This window comes from Abramis brama, assembly GCF_963993115.1.
Source record: "Abramis brama genome assembly, chromosome: 4".
NCBI classification, from domain to species: Eukaryota; Metazoa; Chordata; class Actinopteri; order Cypriniformes; family Leuciscidae; genus Abramis; species Abramis brama.
The window spans coordinates 21,955,382-21,970,221 of NC_139966.1; positions in this window are offsets into that span (position 1 = coordinate 21,955,382).

Below are 14,840 nucleotides of genomic sequence, written 5' to 3' on the forward strand. Positions count from 1 at the left end.
GAGTGCATGATGCCTGTGTTTTTGCTAATTCCTCCCTTTACTAGAGAGGTCAGGGTGGCATGGTCTTTCCCAGCTTCATAGAGACAATGGAGGGGTAGATGTTCCACTTGTGGAGAGCTGGATTATCTCCCATTACAGGCTAAGCAGGGCACAAATGGTTGTGGAGCGAGCTTTTGGGTGCCTTAAGGGAAGGTGTGGTGTCTTCTTAAGAGGTGCGATAACAACATTATGTTTCTAAGCACAATTGTACCAGCATGTTGTGTGCTTCACAATTTTTGTGAGGTACATGGGGAAGATTACCAGGAGAACAAGATGAGGAGCATGGAATGCACCATCCGATCCAAATGGACCACAGTAGCAATGCCATTCGAGATTCACTGGCATCTTATTTCTCAATGCATTAGTCAAAGACATGTTGAACAGCAGCACACTGAAGAATTCCAGTAGTGATTTCATTTTGTTCGTCATTTTATGTTCACACACAGCTGTGCTAGGTGTATTTTAGTCATTTTATTTTTGTTATAATTGCCATATACTTTTTTATTTTACTGAATTTTAAGAGGTAATAATCTGGAAAGATGCAATATTGTTTCCAGCTGCATTTTCTGTTATCCATGTCAATACTTTAATATAAAGCACTGTGTATGTAAGAAAACCATAAGTCAGAGACATATTGGAGCAATGTTTACTGTTTGTTTTTAGTCTTCATTTTGAGGCAACAAACATGAACTTACCAAAGTGTTATTAAAGAACTGAAAAGTGTAATTCAAATTCTCTAAGTATGAGAGAAGTGTGTTGAATGAACACATTCTCAAAATACCTAAAAAAAAAAAAAAAAAAAAAAAGTATCACAACAACAACACAAATCTTATCAAATACATCTGGTTAATTAAACATTATGGTACCATAGTAACATTGAACTGCACTGAAAATGGTACACTGCTGCTCAAAAAGAGACAGGTTTTTAACAAGTGATGGTGTATTCCCCTTCTTCACAACACACTCCACTGCTGGTGTAGCAGAAAGAAGCTCATTCATATAGGGGCCTAATGCAGGTTGAGGGGACCGTAGATCACACATGAAGCCCAGGGCTGATGTAGATGGAGGGCGGTGCTGGTTTCTCATGTAGGAGCCCACTCCTGATGTGGGTGAGGGAGATTGTAGCTGACTCATGTAAGGAACGATGGCAGATGTACGTAGAAGGTATTGTTGGTTACTCACAAAAGAGCCCATTGTTGATGGATGGGAACGTAGCTCACACACCTCTGGCTGATGTCGGATGGCCAGCACGACGCTCCCTAGAGATGTTGTTCATGAGTGTCACAGACATCTGAGTGGTAGCTGCCTGTTGTTCCTGCAGTGCTTTGTACCGGCGCTCATCTGCCTCCTGTTGTGCTTTCATATATTGTGCTAATTTTGCACGTGCCTGTTCTGCCCGTCTAAACTCCTCATACTGGACTTTTTGAAGATCTATAAAGGCATTTAGAGCATCAACCATGTCCTCTCCTTTCCTCTTTCTTTTATTTCCTCTGGGAATTGGGGTGTCCAGGTGCAGTGCTGGGGTGTGGGGTGTCCAGGTGCACTCTTCTGCCACTGGTGCTTTGGCCTCTCACCTCATTTACAAAACAAAAATTAAACAAACTCAGCTGATGCAACTGCATTTATCAGGGTCCACCAAAGGTCTTCTGCTCACCAAGGCTGCATTTATTTGATTTAAAATAGAAAAAAAGAGTAATATTGTGAAATATATTTAAAATGTATAATAAATGTTTTCTATTTGAATATATTTTAAATAGTGCTGTCAAACGATTAAAATGTTTAATCGCGATTAATCGCATTAATGTCATAGTTAACTCTCAATTAATCACAATTAAATCAAACATTTTTATCTATTCTAAATGAAGCCTTGAGATGAAGAACCATACAAGTCCATATTTTCACATTTTGAATAATACATTTTTTTTATTTGGACTGTGAACATTATATTATACATTTTTGTCTGGTTTCCGAAGTCAAATATATGAAATGCAGAACTACATTTAATTAATAAGAAATACAAAAAGACATTTTGCCGAAAGCAATATTAGCTTGCTCAAATAAGTATATACATGTATTATGTTTTAAAAGTTCTTGTAACTTATTGGTTACCAAAAAAATACTAAAATGTATTATTAAAGACTTAAAGAAATATATTTTAAAATTAATACTAAGTATGCAAATATTCAGAAGTGTTACACTTTTGTACTGTAGGTGTTGTGCTTTACTGCTCTAAACTATTTGACAGTCGCAAAATCCTCTTTGCTGGTACTTCAACTATATTTTAGATGAGCTCAAACAAACCTTCACTTTCAGCAGATGAACTGAGAATGATTCTTCTAGTAACAATGAACACATGACAGCAGTGGTCGTGATATGACGTCACGGTCTGACGCGTTTAATTTGATATAAACATGAATTGGACGCAATGTGGACGCAATGTGGACACGTGGACGCAATGGCACATGATGTGGTTTGGCAGTCTGAAGGTGTTGGTACATATCAAAATAATGCATGGCACTACGGTTTGTTGGGCTCTGTGTTGCTTGTGTTGTTTTATAAAGTATTGGTGGTACCTACTCTTCTAAACATTTTGAAGAAAAGCCAGCCATGCCTACCCAAAGCACAATGGAGCGTAAGACGCAAGAAAGCTATTCTAAGCAAAGGAAAACGTCACTCCTTTCATCATCTTTCAAAGTTGGTAAACGTTTTTATTTTGCTTGGATTTTGCAGCGGCGTGCTGTTGCTTTCGACGATGCAAATGTACATCAAAGCGAACATTTTAGCAGAAGAGTCGGTTGAAGGATCCCAGTACCTCCAAAACACAAACATGTTTGGATATGGACACGGTCAATTTATCATCTTCTCTGCAATCTTAGACAATGGGGTTGCAAGAACCGTTCGCATCACTAATCCAGACATATCATATACTCGAAAGAAAAAGATGCTAGCCGATTGGACAAAAACTACTAAAGTGCTATGTATGCTAATTCTGTTAGCCGGTGACATTCACCTCAATCCAGGTCCTGTTGCGCATGGCGACATCTCGCGGACGCCAAGTCCATTGGCCACCATTGCAGTTCGGTCCACAATGGAGGTGGAGATGACGCAGGTGAGGGACACCGCCGGTTGGGTATGCCATCTTTCTGCATCTCAAACACCGCTTCGGATGTTATCCTTTCCGGGATGGGTACGTTGTTGCCAGAGGGAGGTTGTGCCCCGGGGCCCAGAGAGCAGCGTGCAGGGGGACTGGCGCCGGTGAGCGGGGCTGAACCGGCGGTGCGCTTTCCAGCGCAAGAGGTGAGGAGAATTTCATCGCAGGAGAACTTACTACTGCACGTGTGCCCTGTTCCAGTGGCGAGGTTGTTCAGCCTCGACAGTGGAACATTGTCCAACACCATGGAGATGCAAGCGCAGAAGGACTTTGGAAATCATTGTTATCCATATCGGAATGAAGGACAGAAGCCTGATACATTTTTAAAAACAGTGAGTAAACATGAATCTTACCAGTTTTTTTCCATTGTAAACCATGCGAAAATTTTATGGGACAGCAAAAGTAAACCAAAGGGCATTTTTGGAGCGCATTTGAACATTAGGAGCCTGTTGCCAAAGCATGATGAGGTTAAATCACTGTTAATGGACTCGAATTTACACTTTTTAGGTCTGAGTGAAACATGGCTTCATAGTGGGATTCAAACTGGTTTAATTGATATCCCAGGTTATAAATGTTATAGAAATGACAGGAAAACTGGAAGAGGAGGAGGAGTGGCACTGTATTTAAGAGATTACATGACATGCACAGAAGTCACTTTTGATCATGAATTAAATATTGAATATATCTGTGTTGAAATCACATTATCATTAAGTATGCATTTTAAAATTGTGGTTTTATATAATCCTCCCTCTTTTAAAGATGTATTTTATGATGAGTTGAGTAAATTGATGAAATTGGTGGCCCATAAGTCCGAAGTAATTGTACTAGGTGATTTTAATATAGACTGGTCTAATGCTGGTAAAAGGAAAAAAACTAAAAACCTTAATGACTAAATTTGATTTCACCCAAATAACCAAGGGTGCCACAAGGATTTCAAAATCTTCTAGGACACAAATAGACCTAATTTTTTCGAATAAGGATGATCGGATTTTGAAATCGTATAATTTTCTAACTGGTTTGTCAGACCATAACATGATTCTCGTTTCCCGAAAATTATCAAAAAAACGTCTGTTAAATATAAACAAAACACAATCAAATATACTGACCATTTTAAAGCGTGATTTTCCTGCTATCGATAGTGAATTAGATGCTCTTGACTGGAGCACAACTTTAGACAATGATGATGTGCATAGCTGCTGTAAAGAGGTGATGAACAAGGTTGAAGGGATCATTTCTAAATTTCTTAAAAAGCAAAAGCATTTGAAAAAGAGAACACTACCTTGGATTAATGAGGAGTTGAAAAAGCTAATGAAGGAAAGAGATTTGGCTCTGAAAAAATCTGTTAAGTCCAAATTAAGTAGTGATATAAATATTTTTAAAAGTCTTAGAAATCGAGTCACTAAAAATATAAGAAAAGCAAAAGCGGAGTATTACATTGCAACAATAACAGAAGCCAAGGGAAGCCCTCTCATAATGTGGAAGCAAATAAATGGTATTGTGAAACCATCAGGCAAATCAAAGAACATCCATGAGCTTAGAATTGGAGGTAGGCAGATTAGGGACAGTAAACAAATAGCACTGGAATTTAATACATTTTTTGTTTCATCAGTGGAAGAACTGGTGCAACAAGTTAATGCAGAACAGCAACTAAAATTCACTAAACATCAATCAATAAAACAATACTCTTCATTCTCACTTCAGCAGACCAATGAAGCAAAAGTGCTTGAAGCAATACATTTAATTAACAACAGCTATAGTAAGGATCTTTTTCACATAAATACTGTCTTTTTAAAACGAAATAAAAACACTTTTGTAAAGCCGCTGACACACCTGATCAATTTGTCTATTCAGAGCGGACAATTTCCTACACCTTGGAAACAGGCAAAAGTTATGCCATTATTTAAGTCAGGAACACCTGACGAGGCATGCAATTATCGGCCTGTAAGCATCTTACCTGTATTTTCAAAGGTGTTAGAAAAAATTGTGTATGGTCAGCTTATGGCGTTTATACAATCAAATAACATTTTACACCCATTACAATTTGGCTTCCGTCCTCAATACTCCACCGAAACTGCAAACTGCTTCTTTATAGAACAACTCAAATTTGCAATAGATAGAGGAGAAATTGTTGGCGCCGTCTTTTTGGATCTCAAAAAGGCGTTTGATACACTAAATCATGACATCCTTATTAATAAACTGTCCAATTTTAACTTCACAACATTAACTTTACAGTGGTTTAAATCATATCTTGAACTGAGAGATCAGTGTGTGGTGGTCAATAATGAAATGTCTACATTCTTAAAAATTAATACAGGAGTACCGCAAGGGTCCATTCTTGGGCCTTTACACTGTATATTAATGATCTGCCAGACTCATGTCCTACAGCAGGATTTCAGATGTACGCTGACGATGCAGTGGTTTATGTGCGTGGGAAAAATGTGCATGCAGTTTCTGATGAACTGGCAAAACACCTGCAAACTGTGGCGGTGTGGTTCCAAAATGCAGGTCTAATATTGAATTTTAAAAAGACTATGTCTGTTTGCTTTGCCTCAAGATTCAAGTCCATATCAGAAGAACTAAATTTACGAATAATGGGGCATAAGATCCAGCAGGTATCAGAGGTCAAATACCTGGGCCTTGTACTAGACTCTCAACTTCAATTTGACAGTCATTAAAAAAATCTGTCGAGTAGTCAAAGCAAATCTTTATACATTCAGATTGATCAGGGATTACCTACCGTTTCATGCACGCCATGATCTTCTCGCATATGAGTTACTGCATCTGCTCATGGTCACAGGCTACTGTAACTACAGTTAAGCCACTTCAAATGATTTATAACAGAGCGGTTAAAGTCTTAGATAGGAAACCCATTAGGTCACATCATTGTGTTAGTCTGAGGAATTTAAATACTTTATCTTTTGCAAATTTCATTAAATTTTCTCTGTTGAAGCTGATGCATAAATGTTTAAATCAGCAAGCCCCACAGGTCTTGAGTGAGTGCATAGTTTATCTTAGAGCTGTGGGTTCAAGGACTAGAGGAGCTCAGAATGGGAATTGTCAGATCCCGAAATGTAAAACTTCATTTGGACAATCAGCTTTCTCTGTACAAGGCACTAAAGCCTGGAATTGTTTACCCACTGAACTGAAAGGAGAGTCAAACTGGGTTCTCTTCAAATATAAACTTAAAGACTCTTTAATTAGTGGTCAGAAATGCGACCACTGACTGTTCATTGCACTTATATTGTGTTACACTGTATTATTGTTTATTTTACCAATGTATTGTTTGATTTTATGTAAAGGCCCATTAGGGACGAACATTGAGAATTAGCTTCGGCTAAAATGTTGTAGTATGTAGCATGAGTTTATGTAACATACTTGTCCCTATTCAAATAAACTTTAAAGGGGCTATATGCAACTTTTTCCCCAAAATAAACGTAACAATAGCCTTTTTATTTTACCATTTATGACTCAAACATCTCCTGATGAGCATACTGACACCTTGTCCGCTCACAGTGGGTGCACCTATAAGCCTGTATCCTATTTTTCCTATTTTCTGTCGGGTCGGATTTTTCCCGCGCTGTCTGCGGATGTGACGTCAAGCGCGTTCATGTTAAACGTTTCAGATCACTCTGCCACCACCGCTAGTCAGCAAGTAGCCTACACTCGCAAGCAGTGCAATGGATGATAAGAGAACACTTATCTCAAACAATATATGTATTTGACTGTTCTTACCTCAGTAAACATAATGTTGACCTCCTTGCAGCAGATGACTTGTGAAGTGTGTACGTACGAGCGCGCGCTGCGAGAGCGAGCAGAAAGGAAGAGCAGTTCTGTTTTTTGGCCACAGGTGTCAGACGCGAGTTTAAATTTCTGAAAAACGCATATAGCCCCTTTAAAAAAAAAAAAATCAACATTTAACAAATATTAACACACCTCAAAATTCATAAAATATACAATCTACTTGACTTTACTGCAAAACAAACTAAACTAAACCCTAAACCAACTTTTTTTAGTTAATGATCTGTAAGCATGGGGCTTTATTTGTGCTGTTCATTGATTTGAGTAACTTTTTTGACATTTGGGTATAAAAACATCTGAGTGCTGCCCTCTTCAGGTTGAACGGTGGCTACTGCAGTTGAATTATCCTATTGGATGTTTGCGGTACTGCGTGACGTAAGCAGGTTCCAGCTCACCACGCCCTTGGTACGAGCTAGCGTAGATTTATCTGTATTTAGTACAGTGGTCAGGAGGGTACATAGGTGTAGTGTTGCTGGTTGCAACAGCACTGCTGGACTGCATAGCTTTCCAGCAGACTAGGAAATTAGGCGCCAGTGGTTGCATACACTTGGCCTGGAAGACCGTGAGTTCCCGCCTAGAGCTCAAGTGTGCAACCTGCATTTTATGTGGGATTGCTTCTCCAACGCAGTAGAGGTGGACATGGGCTTCTCCACACAGCTCGCACTGAAAAGCGACGCAGTGCCAAACGCTGCTCCTCCTGCATGGACTCCACCACCGCAGTGGTGTCTTGATGTGAGTGATGATTATATATATTTTAATCACAATTTATGGTTAGGCTAAAGTTAATCCTCTGGGGTTGACAAACGCGCTGGCGCATTTTGCTGGATTTTTTCACATAGTGAAATATTTCACAAAATATGAATATGCCTACAGAGAGCGCGCTATTGACATCAACTCGATAAAACTCATCAGATGCATGTACTTTACGTCGTCTTGCGACCCTGTGAGTTACTCTCCATTTTAGAGTCTGACAGCAGCTGTAATCCGTCACTGCGGGTCTCAGGTGCACGCCCCCCCCGCTCAGCCCCGCCCTCGGTTCGTCCCCTCTATCTCCACTGGGGTCTGCCCACTTTTCTAGCATTTTTCAAATATTGCCAGTGGGTGGAGTCAGGCTCTGACCAGGGGTTTAGTTACCCTTTAATCCTGCCAAGAGGTCACGCCCAAAATGAAAATGACACCATGTAAATTTCAGAAATTTTTTAATTTATTTAAACATTTTGACAAGATAAACATAAAATAAAGTAGACAAGAACAAATGCATAAAAACTGAGAGAAATTGTATGAACTCTCAGGCTCACCTCAAGGATATCCTAAAAGATGTACAGAATGACAGAAAGAAAGAAATTAAGAGGGGACACTGAATGACACATGGTTAGTCAGTTAAAGATAGATCTCAATAGTAAATGGTAACAACCTTTGAAACATACTTTAAGAAGAATTTTTTTTTTTTTTTTTTGGGCCCGCTCTCTTCTTCCCCCATCCCTATCAGATGCCAGCTGCAGCCATCTTTTTATAAACTTCTCAGTTTCTCCATCCAGAGCACTGGCAGTATTCCGATTCTGTCTGATAGATTCTTTAAAAAGAAAAAGAAAAACTATTAGAATGTAGGTTTGTGTGTTGATATGGCATAAGTTTGCCCGTTTTAACTTAAAGCTGGTTTTCCTAACTTATTAAGACCATGGGAATAAGATGGAAAATAAATCTAGCACTTTATGGATTCAAAATGTAATATGGAAAATGTCAGTAAAAATTATAATAATTCTGACATGAAAACTCAGAATGAAGTTTACTACAAATTTGATCACAGCCTCACTATCAATCTTCTCATCACTATAGGCAAGAAAGTGTCAATGTTTTTCCTATAATGCTGAAAATTAAGTAACACTATAAAACACAAATAAAACTTACTGAGGACAACATCTTTGATGAAAGCATCTTTTGCAGCGATTTTTGTGTGAGCATATCAGTGAACACCCCTGACCACTCGGTGAGTTTCACGTCTTTGTAAACGAAAGTTTAATGCGTTTTTAGGAAGGATTGTTCCAGTGCACCTATGCAGCCATTGTGGAGGTGGGGGGGGAAGCGAAATAAACCTAAAATTCTCGGGACAGCAGCATGTGTCCAAATTTTAATCTTAACCGTTCTATTTCATCAGAAACGATCTGTAAACAGGGCTTTAAGTGTAAAATACCGAACTTGTCCTTTAAAGCTGTAGTCTACGATGTTGAAAATCGGTCGAGAAAGCCTGAGACGGTTGGGAAGTTTTAAAAAACTCATCCCGCCCTCCACACACACACCCCTCCCCTCTGTGCTACCTGATCCCTCCCACCGGGAAACGACCTGAACAACGTCACTCAGTCAAGCTGTGATCACCGGTAGTAAACAGCGCATCTTGTTCAAATTCCGATCGGCTCGAACAGAAACCCGCTAGGCCTACTGAAATATATTCAAGCACTTCAAGAAATATAATTACTTTGACCCGTGATAGGCAATGCTAAACGGCTAACATTCCAATGCCGACCGTAAGCATGAGCTTGTTGTCAGACTGATAAAAATCTATTTATGTAACACCTCACACCATAAAAGTATAAATAAATGCTTACCTGCTCAACAAAAAGTCAGCCGTGTCAGCGTCGGTTTTCAGTCCCAAATCTTCACTGCTGAGCTGATGCTACTTTGCTAGCTACCATAGACTGTCAGCTGCTTGCCCGCGAAATTTCATGTCGCAGGAGGGGGGCGGGGTGGGGTGCGGTGGCGTGGAGACGCGAGCGCCAGGTGGAGTTTCAAGTGGAGCGGGGGATTGGATGAGAGCAGTTGACCAATGTAAGCTGTCCGGCCGGACAGCTTACATTGGTCAACTTCTCTGCAGCTGTACACCCAATAGAGTGAATGGATTTTTTTCATTCTTTTTTCTCTTCATATTGTTAGGATTGTATTGTAGAACCATAACCAGCATCTAAACGAGGTTATTAATAATTAACAATCTTTGAAATCGTAGACCATAGCTTTAAGATATTTTTATAGTAACCTGAGAGATTTCTATCCCCCTATTGTTAGTCCAAGAACTTCATATCAAACTAAATAGGTTTCAAGTTGCTATAGCTGTAAAAGAAATAAAAGCCAACGTTGCTAAACATATTTCCAAGTAATCGAATTAATTTTGCTGTGTAGTAGTAATTGCTGAAAACACTTACGATCACACATTGGCTGATTGTTTATCCTGGGCTGGTTAGGGGGTGCCATGCTAGAGGTCGGTTTGTGGACACCAGGAGAAACTGCTGGTCTGGAAGAGAGATGACAGCTGGAGGAGCAATAGCTGGTGTAGGGGCTAAAGCTAATGGAGCCCTGGCGATTTTCCCTCTGGGTTGCTTATTAGGGATGTCACAGTCGTCGTCTTCACTCTCCAAGTAAAACAGTCTGTATGTGACTCTATTAAACAAAAGAAGTTAAGTCAATATAGCAATCATGATTAGGGCAGCACAATATAATGTTTTAGCATATCCGCAAAATAGTCACATCACAGGATATGTTGATGTCATGCACTTATAGGGATCTTAGTTGATCGGTTTTGGTTCAGAAAAAATACAAAAAGAAAAGAAAAATGAAATTTTATCACAATGAGTGCTATACCTTCTCTTCCTTTTTTTATACGCTGGACGGTTGTCCTCGTCATCCTCTGTTTGGAGATCGGATGTCTGCAGTGCTCTGGGGAGCAACAGCCAAGCCTCACTAAATGTATCAGAAAGAAAAAAAGATAGAAAATAAATTAATTTTAGAATAGTTTTAATGTTTCCACTCATCAAATTCTAATAATATATTTATTCTTGAAGTTAATGCCAGTTGATTAATACTTAAATCATAATTTAATCCTACTTTTTGTTGCCCTTATCCTTATTGTGTGACTTGGCCAGGATTCGTCAGGAGGGTCTCCTCTCATCACTACCCTGGTTGCATTTCTCCCTTACTTTAAATGGAGGCCAGAGGCTTCGACCATCCTTTACCCATGAGGTTGGAACAACCTCTGTGTCACCCGTGTCAAGGAAGTTAACAATGTGATACATTGTCTTTGAACAGAAAAGGATTTAAAAATAATTTGAAAAACCCAAAAAACTAAACAAAACCTTTACAATGATTTACAATAGTACATAATACAGAGGTTGCATGATTAACTGTAACAGCTAGTAATTTCTGAGATGCAAAAAATAAATAAATCACTCGTATGTGTTAAGAGCCAGCTTTTCTTTTCTTCTTTTCTTACACAAGCAATATATATATATATATATATATATATATATATATATATATATATATAAAGCTAATAATTGCAAAGCTGAATGTTCAGCATCATTACTCGTCTTCAGTGTCACATGATCCTTCAGTAATAATACTAATATGCTGCTAAAAATAAGCATTTCTTATTTTCTTATTATTTTTAATATTATTAGTATTGAAAATATTTTTTTATATAAAAGTATTTTTTTTAAGCATAAACAAATAACACTAAATTTGTCTTCACTTAAAATGTTATAATCTCTAACTTAACCTACGCAGATAAGCTACCAGCTACTAAGCTACTACTAGCAAAAATATAATAATTAGGCTTTTATTTTCAACTTGGGTTGTTCAACTTGTTGACCAAGTTCAAAGTCTTTCATAAGACAAAAACCATAACAAACACCTTTGTAAAAATAACTTTAACAAAAACTTAAACATTCTGAGTTGCCTACAAATAATTTAGGGCTGCAAATATTTTGATTTGTTGATTGTACGAGACATAGATTTTATTACAAATTAACATGCTGATTTGTTTTTTGATTCATCAAGTAATCATTTGGTGTATAAAATAATGTAAAATATACAAATAACAATTTTGAAATCCAATATGACACTGTTTTTTAAAACTAATATCTAATCTATAGATGGATTTTGTTTGGTACAATATTTACATTTTATACATTTTTGCCATACGTTTGGACCACAATAGGCTCACTTCCTTCAACATACTCCATCGTTCATGTTATTGCAAATGGAGAAATGGCATACCCACAAATGTATTCCTGTATGGAAGGAGTACATACTTTTTCACAGTCTCATCCATCTTAACACATTTTAATTCCTGGGACAAGTCTTTGAGAAGGAACACACCCAACTTGCATGAATTTATAGGGTAGTCAAAGAAGCCTGAATAATGATTAAACTCATTATACACAAAATCTATTACATCTTTATGGTATATGCAGTTATCTCCCGTGGACATCTTGACACAAAAGTGGGAAACTAGCTTCTTTGTACTGCTTGACTGGACATGTATTGTCAGATGGTAGAGGACCCTCATTGTGTGGCTTTTTGAGTTTGGCTTTATTTTGTTTATCTATACTGCACTCTGCATTTTCAAGCTCTGACATTCGCCTCACAACTTGTGCAACTGGGAACTGAGGGCTGCGGATCAATTTCTTTATTTGCCCAAGATAGTTCTCAAAGGGAAAACCAGAAATGTTGTCCAGACACTGCCCATGTTCTTTAACATCATCACTAAGATGTATAGGGCCATGCACATTGTACACAAGATTTTCCTTGCCATAAAGCTGTCCAAAGTGCTCTACAAAAGACACAAGCAAGGTTTTTGCAAAGTCACAGAAGATCACACAGAGATTTGGACATGCCAGTATAGATATGGCCAAATAGAGCAACATGAAGTTGTTGTAAACTGGACAAGGACATCAACAAGTGCAACTGGCCCAGTAAACAACACAAATTGTCTATAATCAGTTGCCTTCCAATCTATGCCTCTCTGCAACAGATCTGGGCTTTCTAGCAAATTCACTGGGAATGTGACATTTGAAAGACAAAAGTGTATCTGTCAACTGTGTTACATTCTTGGATGGCAAGCGACACCTAAGTCGGCCACTGCTGCCTGCCCACATCTTTTGGAGCTTCCTTGTGACTCCAAGGCAAACAAGATGCATATAATCATGCGGAAACATGGAAACCTGTCACAATAACGAGTTCCAGATCCAAATGCAAGTTACTCAAGTTTATTAGACAGAGAAGATACTCAGATCAGACAAGATGCAGGAGACTGATGAAACTTGACAGACGAAACCATAAAGGAACACTCTACAAGAGAGGGTGCACTACAAGAGACTGGTCGATGTGAATTCCCGAACTGGTAATCCAGCGCCACATGGGACTCAGAGGAGAACGCGGAGAACAAACACAGCAGGCAGCTCAGACGAGGTAACTGGCAACAGGAACAAGACATAAGTGACGAACCGACACCCAGCATTACTCTCTCCAGCTAGATATAGGCAGTAACTAGCTGCAGCTGAAGTGACTGATTGGAGTGATGAGCTGGTCACTAGGCAGCAAACAAGCAACACACATAGACCCCACACCTAACACACACCAACAGATCCACAAAATGAACACAAGGATTTGTGAACCGTGACAGAAACCATTCCGATATCTGTCTCAGTAAGTGGGGAGATGTCTCTGTGATGTTCCTCATCTATCTGAAGTCTAAAACTCTCATCTGTTCTAGCAGGGCATTTGCTGTCTGGAAAAGTCATTCGACTGTCTAAATGAAACCCATGTGATGTGCACTTGTCACAACCTGCATATCCTGTGTGGTACTTTATGGCTTTTATATATGCTCGTGCAGGGGCATCACACATTACTGATGTTATTTTTATGAACAATGTTTTACCTTTAAATGCAAATCCAGCTGCTAAGTGTTTTATCTCCGTCACTAGATCTCTTAAGTAGTCTCCCAGAGGATGTGGTTTTGACCTTCCACCAAACAGGGCAATCAAGCAAGGTTTTTGTTTCATGGCAAATCCTTGGACTAAGCCCAAAACTGGCCATATCTGGACACATGAACTCTTGTAAACAGGAAGCCCATCAAAATTTAGTTGGAATTTTATTGTGTGCCTGTCTGGAATTTTAAACCAAGCATTGTTCAAGAAACGTGACAGAGAATTTACAATTCCAAAGTAAAAGTTTGCACCACCTGCAACTTGCTTGATAATGTAATTTCTGTTTGTATGGAGGAGTGTCTTGGCATCTTTTGGCAGGGATGGGTGGTGATACCTTAAAGGGGAAATGAAGCAGTCAATCAAGTTTACATGATTTACAAGATGAATTTCCACTATAATCAACAATTATATAAGAAACAAATGTAAACGTATAAAAGAAAAAAGAAAAGCCTTTATATCTTTCGCGGCCAGGGCGCCACCATTGTGCAGTATTCTAACATGTGACGTCACGGGGTTGGTTGGCTTTAATAAACCTGGCTGAATGTAGGAATATCCCGACATCAAACTGTCTACACCACAGTGTTTTGACCGCGAACAACTAATGACGTCTAACATTATAACATGATATATTCAAGGTTCTTATAATCGGTCCAGACGATAAAAGGTACCCCCGAACCCTCTAGCCAATGGCGCCACTCTTCCAACGCTAGCTTGACTGCCAGTAATTCTCTGTTACCAATGTCATAATTACACTCAGCAGACAATAAACGATATAACATGTTATATACAGCAGATGGACACGGTGGGCATCGCAGTACAACAGCCACACTGACACCAGGTAGCGTTGCAACTTGCCAAGCCGCTCTTCGCCCCAAACCACCACCGGCTGTTCGACATAACGGCGTACCACTGCTCGGTTCCCACGCCGTATAGGCTCAAATGCATATATTAATACATGCTTTCTTACATGGTGTTGACAAGAGACAAGAGTTTGTTAACATATAACGTTAGACGTCGTCTTTTTGTCTGGTACTAATAAACTTCACTAAGTTAGCTAAACACTAAGTTAGCGTTAGCTTGTTCATGCTTACAGCTGT